The following is a 7,104-nucleotide window of genomic DNA, read 5'->3' as shown; positions in this document are numbered from 1 at the left end:
AAATACCTGGATTTAGGAATAGTGGGATGATTTCAACGTTTGCGTACGATATGTAAACTGGGAGACATCATACATTTGCGAAGAATGGACAAGAGAAAATTACAAAAGGGTAATGCACAGATTAAGCAATCAGTCAGAACAATGGCAGGTGGAGTTTATAATAAATAATAATCCTTGCATTTAATATAGCGCTGTATCCTGTCTTTGATGTCTTAAAGTGCTTCACAGAATATACTGTAGAGTGAATGGACTGTATATGTTGTGGACGAAACATGGCAAGGTGTGACGTAGTACATTCCAGATACCAAAATGCAGATGGGAATATGCTTTGAATCAGGAAAAAAGCAAAGTGATAGATAAGCAAAGGGATCCAGGTGCATAAATCATTGAAATCTAGTTTACAGGTGCAGAAAGCAATCAATAAGGCTAATAGGATGCTGAGCTTTTTAATAAGAGGCCTGGACTATAAAAGCAGGAAGTGCTGCTCCAGTTATCGAGAGCGATGGTCAGACCTCGTTTGGTGGAGACTGTTCAGTTTGGGGGCACTCAGTGTTAGAAAGATTATACCAGCCTAAGTGAATTGACTGTGTATTTTGTGGGTGAAACGCGGCAGCCAATTGTGCACAGCAGCGTCCCACAAACAGTCGTGGATCGAGCGACCAAATTATTTTAATTTATTTTTGAATTGGCTATTACCTGGGCCAATAGAAAAGTGTGGAAATATTTGACAAAAATTGCAGGGAAATTTGACAACTTTACAGACAATTACGGGGAGTTGATTGGTGCTGTTGAGGTATATTTTACTGCCAACCTACATTTTTTCATATTATAAATATATAAACACATTAGATTAGTAATGGTTTTTTTTAACCAAACCTGAATGGCCACATGGGGGTGGGGGAGTTGGTTGGGGTAGTGCTGACTGAGAGGCAGTCTCCTGTCTCTCGAGGTCGCCACCGTGAACACAAGAGACACAAACGCAGACAGACACACGCGCACACACACACACACACCCACAAAAAGACAGAGACTCACAGAGGGAGACAGAGACACACACGCACAGACAGAGGCACACAGAGGTACACACACACACAACTTATAATTGTATAGCGCCCTTCACGTCGGAAAGACGTCCCAAGGCATTGAATAGTAACCGACACACACAGTGTCCCCCCCCAACCGACACACACACAAACAGTTGTGGATTGAATGACCACATTATTATTTATTTATTTGGAGGGATCCCCCATTTGACTAACAACCGGGTCGTTACTTACTGCTAGGTACACAGGCATTTGTGTGGAGTAAGGCAACTTGCCCGAGGTTTCGCTTTGCTCGGGAATCAAACCCAGATCCTCTCGCTTGCTACAGGCCTATATTTACTGTATATTTTTGGGAACACCTTCTCCAACAAATTTCCTGTTCAGTCCAATACAAATCCCAGTCAGCGCTGAGATTCTCGCACTTCTGAGCAGGAGGAAATTTCAGGAAAGAAGATCAGCCAAGTCAAGGGCAGAATAATACAACATTTATTTAATAACCAAAAGTAAATAAATAAGAGACAAACTAAACGGACCAAAACACAATTCAAACGCAAGTGCAAATATACTTCTTGTAAATACAACTAACATAGAAAACATAAAGGGATCTTTGGTTTGAGATTTTTCAAAGGTTATGTACAGTAAAGTAAGCTAAACTTTTGAAATAAGATTGGTCCCTTTCACAAACACAGTAGAAAAATAGATTGATGAATGAAGAGATTAAGCAGATTTAAGAAAAAAAAGGCTTATTTTATTTCTCTCTGAACAAATGGTAAAGCTTTAAAAATAACATCATATCTGTTCATGGATCTTCCATAGGAAGCGATCAAAAAGGTATCATTTGAACATTAACACTGTACATTGTAAAACGGAGCGACTCACACATTGCTTTGTAGGTCCTCATTGGAAAAACCTTACTGCTTAGGTTACTGACTCCAGCCAGGAACCACTGTGTGCACACACACACCCACACACAACCACACACACACCCACACAACCACACTTACACCACAATACACCCACACAACCACACACACACACCAAACACACCCATACAACCACACACACACACTTTCACAACACACCCACACACTTACACCACATCCACCCAACCACACAAACATGCGTGCGCACACGAATGCACGCACGTGTACAACCACAAACACACACACATGCACGCACACACATGCACGCACAACCACATCCACGCATATACCCACACACACGCGCATGCACGCACGCACATCACACGCGCACACAACCACATGCACACACAGGCACAACCACACACACACGCAAACACACAACCATACACATTCACACACCCACGCAAGTGCACACACAGAGTAATGCATTAATCTATAATGACGGTTATAAGAATCCTTACACTTGGGGATAGCGTCTTTCATGTCAGGAAGATATATCACACCTCAGGATATAGTGTAAAGCAGAGCGACTGTGTGTATTATGGGAGAATGAGGCGGACAATTTGTGCACAGCGACACCCTCCCAATTGATTTATAAACTAGATTATTGGTAGCGTTGGTGGCAGTGATGGGGATGAAGACGAAAGAGATATGTGTGCGTGTGTGTGGGGTGGGAGGGGAGAATCATCACCCTCTTGAACAAATTAGATGTCGGTGGTTTTCACCAAACTCGGGTGAGTAGATTACTGAGTCTGGTTATAAACAGATCCCTGGCCATCACCTGATTGATTGATGCTGAACTAGAACCTTATTCAAAAAGTGCAATTTTGTTTGAATTAAAAAGTTTTAGGTTTTAAAGTATTACACGGAATGTGCGCCTATATGTATATCTATATATGTGTATAAATAAATAAAAGGAAGGCTAACTCCTTTTATAGTTGAGACATTGCCCTTCCACAGTGTAAACGTTACACCTCTTTGCTTGACGCTGGGAGCTGCTGTTTTGTAACAGGGACTCCATTCTGTTGTTAAGACAACGCAGTTTGATGGGAAACAAACAAGCAATGTCCCTCATTCAGCCATGGTGGGAGTGACCAACCTTTAATTGGGGGATTGTTGGCCAGGACACCGGATGAAACTCCCTTCTCTTTTCGAATAGTGCCACGGGATCTTTAACGTCCATGTGATCAGGGGGACATCACATCCAAAGGACGGCACCTCCAGCAATGCAACACACAGCGGCATTCCATTGGAGGGTCAACTTAACCTGTAAAGCTTCAAGTCGTGACGTGGGGCTTGAACCCACAACCTTTTGACGCAGAGGCGAGAGCGCCAGCGACTGAGCCGGGCTGACACACAATCACACAAGGGATGATTTGTCAGCTGGTGCAGCAGCAGAGGCAGAACAGGAGATTTGCTTCTTTTGCTCTCTGGAGCATCAACTTGGAGGATCATCGCTGCAGAGAACAGAATCATCAGCAGCTCAGACGTTATCACCAGCTGAGGCAAAGGTGGGAGGATATTCTGGGATGTAAGGTGAACAAGGGAATCAGCAGCCACCTGACTCAGCATGAACGAGTTACACAGGTTCGTTCGAAGGATACAACAAACCGCAAGGGATCTGAAAATGCCTACTTTCTCCCTAAAATAATCTGACCCTTTCACCATTCGCACTCAGAATAGCTACGTATTCCATACTACACCCCAGTTCTGCTATATTTCTGTGCTCAATACCCAAATCAAACTTTAAGTGACTGTAATTTGAGCTGAAGGAATCTGACCGTATTACACTGTCATCGGTGCGTTTATCCTTCCATCTTTTCACATTTAGAAATCTATCACCCATGCTAACCCAGTTTATAATTCTAAAATTATTCGCCAATGACTGATTGGCCTCCTCCTACTTTCCTTTGCAACACATTCTGTCAATATCTAGTCACATAAGCAGTGTGAGAAGTCCTGGAGTTGTCTGCTCTCCTCCCCACTTCCCCTACACAGACCATAGAAGTAAATCGATGGAACAGAGTATTTATCTAAACTGGAGTAACAATTGACAATTTGGATGGGATGGAAGCACAAGGGAGCTGTCTCACTAGGCAGACAAGCTCCACTATTGCACACAGCCCTGGAGTACTCAGTTGATACAACAATAAATCTATGTGATGATACTTGAGAACTAAACACTGATTTAGCAATGCAAATTACAGAACGTGTAAAGCTTTGCTCCCACCAATTACTTGCACTTGATGTAAAAAGATTACGAAGCAACTTGAATTAATGATGTGCTCGAGCTGAAGACTGACAATGGGAAACAGACTCTTACTTCTCCTGGAATATTCAAGAATAAAACCAAGGCATTGGCTGAATCAAAGGAGAGATCAGGAGAGGCGGCTGAGAGTTTATTGCTATCCCTAATCACTGAGGTTCTCATACACCCTTGGAATCACTACTGTTAGTGGCTATTCTCCCGAGTGGCAGCTTGGCTCAGTTGGTAGGACTCTTGCTTCTAAGTCAAAAGCTTATGTGTTCAAGCTCCATGTCGGGATTTATAATGATAATCTTTGCATTTGATACAGCGCCTTATCACATTTGTCTTGGCCATCAATCCCACAAGTAAAATTGGTCACTCACTTCATGGTTATTTATGGGATATTGCTGTGCGCAAGTTGGCTACATTTTACAATGTATTCTGTGAAGCGCTTTGAGACGTCCTCCTGACGGGAAAGGCGCTATATCAAAAGGGATTAAAAAGGTATTATTGTTTGTAAATTGGGATTATGTTTTGGATCATCTTCTAGCGCAGGTAACTGAGAGTTTAACCTACAGTCTAATCTGACGCTCTGACAGTGCAACCCTCCCCAAGTACAGCACTGGACTGTCAGCTAAGGTCTTGACACTGGGGATTGAAGCCACAACCTTTTGACCGAGAGTGTAACTGACCGAGTGATACCGACCACAGCCCTGGGTAGATTTACTACAAAACTTCCTACATTTACTCACCAGGAGAGGTGACAGCCAGTGCCTGGATATTGCCAATAACTGAATGACTTTCTCTATTGGGCACCTATATTAATGGGTGATGTTATTCAGAAAAGGCCTGAATGATTTTTGGAATAAATGTTAACAGTTCTATAGGAAATGATGCAAATCGACATGAACACTTACGTAATAGATCTACACCCGTCCCAGATACTCCATGTCTAAGTCAGACTATTTTAGTGCATTTGCAACGGATTATAAAGCTGTGCGTGAAAATTAAGGGGTCATTTAAGGTTTCATTAACTCCATGAGATGCCTGCAGGAGCCAGAATGCTCAAAGATAATTTCTTTGAAGTGCTTCAGCACAATAGCCTTGTTTTCAATCTCATGAATATTTTAACCAAAGGAATATTTCCAGCTCCATCTGCATTTTCAGTAGGGCAGAGAAAGAATATTCTTTTTAACCCATTACAGACTCTGGTGGCAGTTTTTTTTGGGGGGGAATGCAAAATGAAAAACAATTAAGACAGGCTAGGCTCTTCAGTCTTGACAGGAGAGTGAACTTTATAGTGATGTACAATGGGATTGAGAAAGGAAACAATACATTCAGATGCAGGTTTGGAGTTGCAGAAGGCAATCTGAAGGGTGGTTGTGGCCAGGATACTATGATGGGCGGACAGTGAACTGGGTTTGGTACCAGGAGAAGGATTTTCTTTGTCTGAACCTCTCATGATGTTGTGAATGGGAAGCTTGCAGAGGTCATCCATCACGAGCTTCTAGGTTTGAGCCCAGCTTCTCCCCATTACTCGCATGGGCTTGACACTTAGCTCTCAAGCCGTGCAGTTCTATCACACGTCAATTAAAAATAGCGTTCCAATTTTAAGTAATCAGCTAAATAACTGTTTAAATTAAGTGCTAGAGTGAGCAAGGTTGAATGAACCCAGTGAGATGCACGTTTTCTATTTTGATGTACAATTAAGGACTCTTCCCCACTTTCCCACCCAATTTGGTGAGTTTTAGGTTTCAGCTTAGTCTGTGTAAAGACAAAAGTCAATGACAGTGTTCGCTTCCACCCCCCACCCCCCCACCCCAAGAGTGAGGGCAAATTTAAGGTACCTCCAGCCTCCTCGTTGCAGCAATAACAGGACCTAGGAACCTGCCTTGGATGTTACATGTTGGAAACCTAAAGAAATGGGAGATATTTAGGAGTCACGAGAAACGTGAGGGGTTGGGGAGATACTAAAGTAACAAAGCAGTCAACCACGAACCAGTCTAGTCCTCCAATAACACAACACAAGAAATTTTTTTTTTGGTCAGCCGGGTGTCTGACACACACAGAAACCCGTCACCGTGACCAGCCGGGTGTCTGACACACACAGAAACCCGTCACCGTGACCAGCCGGGTGTCTGACACACACGGAAACCCGTCACCGTGACCAGCCGGGTGTCTGACACACACGGAAACCCGTCACCGTGACCAGCCGGGTGTCTGACACACACGGAAACCCGTCACCGTGACCAACCGGGTGTCTGACACACACAGAAACCCGTCACCGTGACCAACCGGGTGTCTGACACACACGGAAACCCGTCACCATGACCAGCCGGGTGTCTGACACACACGGAAACCCGTCACCGTGACCAGCCGGGTGTCTGACACACACGGAAACCCGTCACCGTGACCAGCCGGGTGTCTGACACACACGGAAACCCGTCACCGTGACCAACCGGGTGTCTGACACACACGGAAACCCGTCACCGTGACCAGCCGGGTGTCTGACATGCAGAGACTTACAAAACCCAGACTGGAAGTTCCCTTTATGTCTGCTGCTTACAAGTGGAAATTCCTGCAAGAACACAATGCGAGTCTGAGTTGGCACCAAGTTACACACTATTGATATACTGAGCTGTGACGATTCTACTCTGTTTACATTCTAAAGATGAATATACCTTATGTGTTAAGTTATGATGAATTCGGGAGCTTTATCCAGCTATCGATCGAGACCCTATAACAGAATAACCATTTGGAGATATACATTAATAGAAACAGCGCAGTTCTCTCTATTGAGTGGTATAAAAATGTTCTCTGAATTTACAATTCCCTAAATCTACTTTATAATTCTAAAGCTTAGAAATATTACAAAATCTGCTTTAGTTGC

The sequence above is a fragment of the Callorhinchus milii genome, unplaced genomic scaffold (genome assembly GCF_018977255.1).
Source record: "Callorhinchus milii isolate IMCB2004 unplaced genomic scaffold, IMCB_Cmil_1.0 Scaffold24, whole genome shotgun sequence".
Lineage (NCBI taxonomy): Eukaryota > Metazoa > Chordata > Chondrichthyes > Chimaeriformes > Callorhinchidae > Callorhinchus > Callorhinchus milii.
The sequence above is the reverse complement of the archived record's forward strand: the minus strand, read 5'-3'. Positions refer to the sequence as shown.